We start from the raw sequence: 10,000 nt of genomic DNA on the forward strand, positions 1-10,000 counted from the left end.
AAGATTTTCGCATGCGAATTTAGGTACTAGGTGTGAAATTGTAAACGTAACAATTTTATCGTTTTTCGTTTACCGTTAGGCCATTAAAATCTGCCAATAAAACACGTATATATGATATGTACGTGCTATCGGTAAAGGAAAAAAATATTGAGCAAGAAAAATTTGAAATACTTGAATATTTTTTTTACTCGTTAGACTCGTTAAAGTGAACGATGGAACGATTTTTATTTCTTACGTAATAAATATTAAAACGTAGATACATAGTTTTCTTTTTTTTTTTTTTTCGAAAAAGAAAACTTTCCAATGATTAACTTAATACTATTTGGTTGAATAATAATCATTCGATATACTCTCTAGTAATATCTATTTAAATCATGTAGATTAGATTAAAACTGGTGGTTAGTAACTGTTTAGAAAGTTATCAAATTTATGGTAATAAAATGATAACTCATCTACATCGACAGAACATAATGTGTTTAACGTCCTTTCCGACGAATAATCCTGTATGAAGGAAGGTTTCGCTTAAATAGTCTTATCTACATGTGTCATCTCTTAGTTCACGGATGCACATGAACAGTCGCTACATTTATATGCGCGTCATTAGACTTTTTAGTCGCATTGCCACTTGTGGCGTTCACCGTTCCCACAAGACATTTCCGCTTCCGGTCGACACGTGCGTTTGTCCTATCGACTGACTAGTCGACACCTGAATTCAAGTTACTATCTAAGTTACGTTTAACTCATTTTAATATTCTTTTAGAAATATTCTCATTGCATATTCATTTCACTCAGATCTTTTTATAGATTAAATATATTAAAATTGTATATTTTTTTCGTACGATCAAATTTTCGAAAAAAAAGAAAAACAAAAAATATATATATATATAATAAAATATAATAATAATAATAATAATAATAATAATAATAATAATAAATGATCTAAACGAAGTATTACATGATCATATTGAGAATGGAAAAAATATTTCCTCTTTATTATTATATTTTCTTTTTTTTTTTTTTTTTCAAACAACCTCCAAGATTTACTTTCTGTTCACTTTGAGCTGCTATAAAAAGAAAAAAAGAAGAAGAGAAATGACTAATAATCGATTTGCGATTCAACGAATTCGAACGAGTATTCGATCGAATTCGAGTTTATCTATTATCTATTTTACTTTTCCAATGAAAGAAATATAGGTACAAGCCAGCGGATGGATCATTTTGTCTTAAGTTAATCAATACACTGTGGGATATCATGGGAAATATATCCCACGGGGAACCTTCGAGATATCTCGTACTATTAGTCACGAATCTTCGCGTGTTTCACGTTCGATGAGTTTCGAAGGAAACAATTTATCGAATTATTTTTTCAATGATCCAAAATGTTAAAAACGATTTATATCATTGGAAAGGGCGTCGAAATGCGTGACGTTATTAAAAAAATTGTTCATTTGTCCCATTTATTTTGAACACAAGAAAAAGAAGAAAGAAATAAGAAATGAGAAAGAGAAACAAATAAAAAAGAAAAAAAAAAACAAAACAAAACGAAAGAAAAGTAAAACACGATGCTTATTAATCTGCAGGATATTAACTTTTCTTCGAAGAGATTCATTAAATCGATGCCTTGCTATATAATATCATGGATGCATGTAAGTCTGCGGGTATTATTAACGTGCTCGTTAATTACCGTAATGTAGCAATAACATTGTCATATTTATATCGTTTCTATACTGGTATATTAAAATTTATTACTTTCAACTGAACCATAGATTTATCAAACCATAACAAATATCTATAATTCTGTCTTTCCCTATATATCAAATTGTTAAATATTTATCAGTATAAATACATTTCTACGATTATTAAACTTACTTTTGCTTTCTTCTTCTTATTTGGTTTTTTTTTTCTTCTTTCCTTTTTTTTCTTTTTTCTTTGAAATCAATTAAATAAATTCCCCATGTACATGATAGCACGGTACTTAAATACATTAAGAAACCAAAATGATTAGATTCTTTGGGACATTTGGTTATATCGAAGCTCAGTATCTTTCATCAAATATTATGATAACCCTACCAAGAAAGGAGACAGAGGGAGAGAGGGAGAGAGAGAGAGAGAGAGAGAGATAGAGAGAGAGAGAAAGAGAGAGTAAAAAAAGCAACTCCGATTATTGAGTATGGTAGAACCCCAAGGAATAAACGAAAGTGTAAATCTCAAGATTCAGAAACGGGTCTTTCTACCTTTGGCTCAGTAGGTCGTCCCACAAAGTTCTACAAAAGGAGAAAAAGAAAGAAAGAAAGAAAGAAAGAGTGAGAGAGAGAGAGAGAGAGAGAGAAAGAGAGAAAGAGAGAAAGAAAAAGAAAGAAAGAAAGAGAAAGAAGATTCGAGATTTACAGCCTAACGGCTCGTTCACGACTCGACGTCCAATTTCCGTGGATATACGCCGAAAAAACAAAAAAGCCCTTTCCCCCTACCCCAGTCCCTCGCCCCCTCCCCCCAACCACTTCCTCCCACTCTTCTTCCTCCACAAGTCACGAGTCCCTTATTTTTTCTATTCTCTTTTCCTTTGCTCGCATCTTCTTTTCTTCTCTTCTCTTCTCTACTCTTCTCCTTTATTCTCTTCTCTTCTCTTCTCTTCTCTTCTCTTCTCTTCTCTTCTCTTCTCTTCTCTGTTTTCGGTTTCCTGCGGCGGCGAGCGAGCTGAGAAAGCCACGCGTGGGCGTTCGCAACGTATAATAACTCCTCCTCGCGTGGAAGTCCTGGGCACGAGCGAGTCGTTCCGCGTTTATCCTTAGCGAGCTTAGTCTTCGTGGAAAGAGAGAAAGAAGGATAAGGATAGAGATAAGGAGAAAGAGATAGAGAGAGAAAGAGAGAGAGAGAGAGAGAGAGAGAGAGAGAGAGAGACTGGACCACAAGAACGTGGTGGCCTTTTAACCTTATACGGTCCTTACACCTGCCACATCTCAACTTCGATACCATTTCCCATAATACATGTTATATTTTTATATGGTATAGCGAAAAGTTAAAGGATGATAAACGAAAGAGGATGAAATTCTCATGAATTTTTTCTTTTGTTCTCTTTGTTTTTTTTTCCTTTTCTTTTTTTTTTTGTTTTCATTTTAATATTTCAATTTTTGTTATTATCGTTCATGTCGTTCGATCGTAGACGAAATTTATGGATTACTTTTCCTTCGTTGTTTCTTTTCTCTTCTTTTTCTCTTCTTTTTCTCTTTTTCTTTCCCCCGACCCCTCCCCCTTCTTGCTTCTCCGGAAAAGTTTCCTCGTTTCTCTCTTTTTCGTCATCTTCTTTTTTTTGTTGTTTTTTGTTTTTTCTCTTCATCACAACCATTTATATTAATTAAGGAAAGTTCGAGACCGCAACGCCATTCGAGTCAGTATCGCTTTGAACTTCACTGGGATTCAATTTGAACAGGAAGAAACTTTTTCTATGAGAGATCGTAAATCGTCTCTGAAAGGGTTAAACTCTATCCCTGTTGTTGGTATATATTATAAACGTGGCATCTGGTACCAATGAAGACTCCTACCATTCTCTCCTACACAGTGAGTCTATTGTTTTCCTATAAAAAAAAGTCAAGTCAACGGATCAAGCGAGAATAAAGTAATCGGGACGGACGGCACGAAAATGAGAAATCTAATTTTCTTCATAACGGAATTACTTTCTAATATTTTTTTCTTTTCCGTCCATGATTTATTTGCCAGATGCCATCTAGGAAAATTAATTATTTTAACTCTATAAAAATCTTACAAATTGTTGCACAAAGAGGAATTCATTTTTTGAAATATAATAGAATAGAAAGATGGTCCGAACGTGAAACCAAACATTTAATTAAAAATCCAAACAGACCTGACAATCGAGACCTGTTAAAGATCTGAATGAACAAAAAAAAAAAAAAAAAAAGAAAAAGAAAAAAGAAAAAAAAGGGAAAAGAAGAGAAAAAGGATAAAAAGGTGAAACGGTCTTTCGCCATCTCCTGCAAAACACGAATGTTCGTTTTGGTGAGAAGGAAGAATTGGAGAGACGATTCATCACGTTTACGAAGTAACGCACGAGCACTGGCCCTTGTAGCCGGTAAAAGATAGGACGTTCGTAACGAGAAAAGAATTCTTATCAGGAGCTGTTATCTCTCTCTCCTTAGGACGCGACGTTCGAATGCGGCATAGCTGCAAAGTCTACGTGATAGAATGAGAAAGAAGATATACGAAAGAAAAGGAAAGGGCTAGAGATGTTTGTGGGGGTAAGAGAAAAAAATTAGAATTAGGTTGGGTCGCACGCAGGTGCTGGCATAGGCACAGGTCAGGGTCAGATTAACCCCGATCAAGTTACCTACGGCGTGGGAGTGCTGGCAGGCCTGCGTAATAATAGGATAGAGCAACTGCTAGGATAGAAAGAGAAAGAGAGAGAGAGAGAGAGAGAGAGAGAGATAAGTATGAGAGGCGAGAAGCATTACTACGAGTAGAATCTCTTTCTTTCTCTCTCTCTCTCTCTCTCTCTTTCTCGCTTTCATAGATAGATCTCTCTCCGTTATAAACGGTTTCATCGAGCCTTCCCTTGATTTATCTCACCGTTTTTAACGAGATCCACCTTGCAACGAACGTCGTTCCATCCTTTCGTTCGGACCTTTGATTATCTTCATTCGATTTCGATTCCTGTGCTTACCTTAAGAAGAAAATATACGTAGTCCTAATTAATTGGATTTTTTGATAGTAACTTGAGAAAAAAAAAGAAGAAGAAAAAAAAAGAGAGAGAGAGAAAAAAAAAGAGAAGAGAAAAAGAAAAAGAAAGAAAAGAAAGAAAACCGAATTGAAAATCGATGGTTTCGGTTTAAGGATTGTGTTTCATAGAATCACATAAAGGAAGGTTTGGAAAAAATTGATAGCTTCCTGGCGCATGATTTATTCCCATATGATTTTGTAATAATTATTACTGAACGGAGGAAGGTAGAATAAAACAAAAGAGAGAAGAAAAATCATGGAACAACTTTGAGAATAATATTTTTGATAAAAGAAAGTCATCAAAGTGAATAGTCAAGTTGAATAAGATGGAAAGTACATAGGTGTAGGTCTTACAAGCCACGAAAGAAAGATCGCTTATGTTCAGCGGCACGATGCTTACATATTTTTCTTAAGACGACGGAACATATTTGGTGATTCAGGAAAAGTATGCTCGCGTACCGCGTGTAAGCATACGAGAATGGACTTTAAAGTATGGATCCTCCTCTTTTTCTCTAGTGTCGCATACGAAGAGAGAGAGAGAGAGAGATGTACCAAAGAAAGAAAGAGAAACAGAGAAAGAGAGAGAGAGAGAGAGAGAGAGAGAGAGAAGAACCTGAATCGTGAGGCAATCCGTACACCTGTTGTGCCTAGTTCCGTGATTTATTTCGAAAACTTCCTCTCTCTCTCTCTCTCTCTCTCTCTCTTTCTCTTTATCTCTCTTGATATACACTAACCACGTCGTCTCTTATAACTCGTTGTAAGTAAGTACACACGACTGTCCCCCTTCTCTCGTAAACGCGCTGCTTTTCTCAGCAGCATTGTGTGTGGGTCGCGACTGGAATATTTCTTAAGCAGGACTTCGACGCGAAGAGACAGACGATAGTGAATTATTCTTGTACATGGCGATGCATCAATTCCCACACGCCAATGAAATTCGGTATGGACCACCGTTGGAAGCTATAACAAGAATAAGAAAGAAAGAAAAAAGATATATATTTATATATGTATATGTATATGTATATGTATGTATATATATATATATATATATATATATATATATATATATATATATGTATATGTTTGTGTCCTTTTACACGTGCGAAAGATATCAAGAAAGGGTGTTCGAACTTTGCGAATGACTTACCTACGTTCGAATACGATACCATCGGAAATCGTTGCTCGTGCAAGGTGTAAAAGAACGGTATAACGACGGTATGGAGACTTCGAGAAGGAGGACGGCGGCTTCTTACTTACTGCCAAGTATTTATAGAATCAAAGATATATCATCTGCGAAGTAGTTACAAAGATTTTCACCAATATATATAGCTTCGATAGAAAAATTGTCATTTTTTATTTTATCGATTGATTTATTACTCCATCTTGGCAAGAATGATTCATTGTAATATGATATTCCCTGACTGGATATTAAATTTCTTTTTTTTTTCGTGATTAACACTGTTCATTCTTTTTCTCTCTTTTTCTTTTTTTTTTTTTTTTCATTATAGCCTATTAAATTTGATTGAACTTTTAAAAATTTTATCAACTAACAAAATTTGACGGACAATTGACAATAAAATTAAAACTATATTTAACAATGAGAAAAAAAAAGTAATTATATCGATTTTACAATGAGGATACTTAACGTGAACGTTCGAACAGATAATCTACTTAAAATTCGAACAGGCGAGGCTGGCTTTTTCAAATCTACGGTTTTGATCGCCGAGAGAAGAGACGAGACTTACCTCTCGTTCGTCCCCATCGCACAATACTCTCATCCCTCTGATCTTTGCTCTCGTTCGCCTCGCGGCCCTTCGCGCTTTCGACGAAGTGTGTTCTTAATCGAGCGTAAATAATTGCATTTATCGCACCTATCGTTGTTGCAACGGATGGTGTAGCGAGGCCGAAGTCGCATCTCGAAATCTGCTTTCACTCTGAGGAAAGAAAATTGGTACGTTGCCAGCAATCTCAAGATATTCAGCGAGAGAGATAGAGAGAGAGAGAGAGAGAGAGAGAGAGAGAGAGAGAGAGAGAGAGATAGAGAGAAAGAGAGAGAGAGATAGAGAAGTGCCTTCGAACTTTGATTTATCGCGAAGGACTCGTTGCGTCACATTGCTGTTTCTCTCGACGACGATTACTAACTACACCTGCTGTGGTATCCGGCAATGGAAGAAATTGTGATCGATGGCAGTAAGATGGAATGAAACAAAGAAAGAGAAAGAATAATTATAGGGAAGCTATACCAAACGAATGACGCCTGATAATTATTCTTACACTTACTACTAATAACTTAATAAGAAAATAAAAAAAGAGGAAAAGAAAGAAAGAAAGAAAAAACAACAGCAACAAAGAGAGAGAGAGAGAGAGAGAGAACTCCGATACCATACCGAAACAATATTTCAAACTTCGATCATTACTCTGATTAAATTATCATAATCGTGTACACACGATCTCGGTTCGTTAAACCCTCCTCGTAATCCACGGCGCCACGAACAGCGTCGTCAAGAGAAGAAGAAATCTTTCAACCATGAAATCAAAGAAAAAAAAAGAAAATGAAGAGGAATGCGAAGTGGAAGAGGAAGGAGAGAGAAAGAAAGAAAACGAGGATGATAAATAAAAATGAAAGAAAGGAAAAGAAGAGACACACACATAAAAAAAGAAAAGGAAAGAAGAAGAAAAGAAGAAGAAGAAAAGAAGAAGAAAAACAGTGCCGGTGGTTGTGTTGTACGTTGAAGAAATAAGAGCCCGAATCTTGGTCGTCGTCTCTTCTGTTGTAGACCTCCTCTGATTGTCCACGAAGCGGTGCGCATCGTAAAGTATAAACCACCCACGGCATAAAGCTGAAGGAGTTATCGTAGAGAGTCACCTCCGCACCTGGACACCTCCTGCGCGCCTTTCGTTTCCCTCGAGGAAGAACGAGAAGAAGAGAAGAAGAAGAGGAACTCGAGAATTTGCCACGTCTACCAACTCTTTTAATCTCTCTTTCTAACTCTCTCTCTCTCTCTCTCTCTCTCTCTCTCTCTCTATTTATTTCTTTTTCTAACCATCCTTCCCTCTTTCTCTTTCTTTTTCTAACCATTTGTATCTCTTACTCTCTCTCTCTTTAAATCACTGTCTTTTCTTCTTCAAGTTTCTCTTTCTATCTCTTTCACTTTCTTTTTCCAAACACCACCGGTTCGCGGTCAGTAGTATCACCAAAGTCCCTTTTGCCGTTCCAGTACCCCTGTAGACCCCTGTAGATTATGGGAAACACCAAACGGAGGACGTTTATGGCGGTGGATCTCGCGAGCTCACAAGGCACTCAATCGCGGATTTGATACAACTTAATCGTGAACGAAGGACGAATCCTCGCATTCCTTTCTTCCAGAGGATCGCCGACGTCCCCATAAACAGGTACTCCCATCCTTCTCTCTCATTCTCCTTTTATTCTTCGTCATCTTCTCGTTGGTCGACTCGGGGAATTTTTTGCGCGAGCGCAAATCTCGATTATCCCTAAGATACGTTTTCATTTTTTCCTTCATTTTTTTCTATGTATTATTTTTTTCGATGGGGGGAGGGGAGAAAGAAAAAAGGAAAGAAAACTTTTACTCCAACTCAGAATAGAATTTTTTTTACACGCATACGTTACGTATACTATGTACGTGCGTATATAAATACATGGCGTATATCGTAAATAAAAATATTCGATTTGAAATATGAAACGTATTAAATCGATGGTACATTTGTAAGAAAGAAGTAGAAGAAAAAAAGAAAAAAAAAATCGGGGTCACTTACTTTTCCTTTAAGAATCCATATCCATCAGATATTATTAATGCTATTGAAATGTACACATGCAATTGATGCATTTTATCAGTAACTTGCGTTAAAGAAACATTCGTCTTTTCTGTGTGATTTAAAATAAAGGGAAAGTCGATGAGCCGTGCGTACAACGCGGATATGTACATTGATTTATAGCCGTGAAGATCGTCGTCGATGAACAAGCAACGTATGTTACAACAATTGATGTATCAGATGAGAAATAACGATAAGTTCTTCCTTGAAGGAGAAAGTCATAGCGATTTACATATTATTGAGCTGTAATGAATTGCAAGGAGCACGCCGACACCCTTAAGCGGTTATAAGATATTGATACATTCGGAATCGTGTATCGATAAAATTCCAATGAGAATTAACGAGATCCGATTAACAAGTCGACTATGATTTTGTTATATAGAAAAAATACTTACGCCTTTTTCTTTTCCTTTCTTTCCTCTTTTCTTTTCATTCTTTTTTTTATTTTCCTTTTTTCCTTATTTATGAATTCATTCTCAATTTCATCTTTCGTGAATAAATGTATGAAATTATTTCTGAATATCGAATTGTTTATTCAAATTGAGAAAGACAAATCGATAGCAATACTTTTTTCTATATCTCGAAGATTAAAAATCATATGTTACAACTCATGAATTCGTATAAAAAAAAAAAAAAAGAAGAAAACACACACACAAAAAAGAACATAAAAGAAAAGAATTAAAAAAGATATAAAGAAGAAAATGATTTCATATTTTATAGATATACTTGACGTTTTTATAAGAAAGAGAGAGAGAGAGAGAGAAAGAAGAGAGAGAGAGAGAGAGAGAGAGAGAGAGAGAGAGAGAGAGAAGAAACGGATGATAAGTTAGAAAGAACGAGCTGCTAAGAATTCCTTGGAGATTTCTCAACGAGATAACTCTACTCGTCTTCTTAGAAAATAAAACGGAACCTCTACTGTTTCTTTCATGTGAAAGTGTAAAAGAAAAAGAAAAAGAAATAAGAAAAATAAAGAAAAAGATAGGAAGTAACATTGTAGATTAGGAGGTAGCATAAGATAGGTAAGGACTCGTTGAAACGATCCAATCCCATCTTCCACCATATACGGTGAATACCAAGGATAGTACGTGAGACAAATTAATTCCATTTGATCGAGCAAAAATCATCAAACGATACTTATTGTGACGCGTGGGAGAATTTCAATTATAGTCTTCGTTCCCATGTAAGAAAATCGATGACATTTACAATCGAATGAACGAACGAACGAACGAACGAACGAACGTACGAACCTACGAACGAATGAACGAACGTGCAGAGATGAGATCCTTTCATAGATAGAAAAACCAGTGAGATGTATTCCGTGAGATGAGAGTGAATAGCAGGGAAGAAACGATGAAATGGGAAGATGTGAATTTTGTTAAGAAAACAGTATCTCGAGGGAGAATGATCGAGAAGAAAATCGAAGATCTTCGGATGATAGAAATTC

General features: G+C 35.8%; 1 long non-coding RNA gene across 3 annotated transcripts in view; it reads right to left on the reverse strand.

The window, feature by feature from the left end:
• Positions 1-5,005: 5,005 nt before the first annotated feature.
• Positions 5,006-10,000, reverse strand: part of LOC124430328 — a 196,965-nt gene continuing 191,970 nt past the window's right edge. For 2 of the 3 annotated variants that reach the window (XR_006943733.1, XR_006943731.1), the window contains exons 2-4: positions 6,471-6,659; positions 5,873-5,981; positions 5,006-5,685 (exon numbers count right to left, since the gene is read on the reverse strand). This is a non-coding gene — a long non-coding RNA (uncharacterized LOC124430328). Of the gene's footprint in view, positions 5,686-5,872; positions 6,016-6,470; positions 6,660-10,000 lie in introns of all 3 variants that reach the window. The other variant, XR_006943732.1, reaches the window with a different exon arrangement.

Source organism: Vespa crabro, chromosome 18, assembly GCF_910589235.1.
Source record: "Vespa crabro chromosome 18, iyVesCrab1.2, whole genome shotgun sequence".
NCBI lineage: Eukaryota > Metazoa > Arthropoda > Insecta > Hymenoptera > Vespidae > Vespa > Vespa crabro.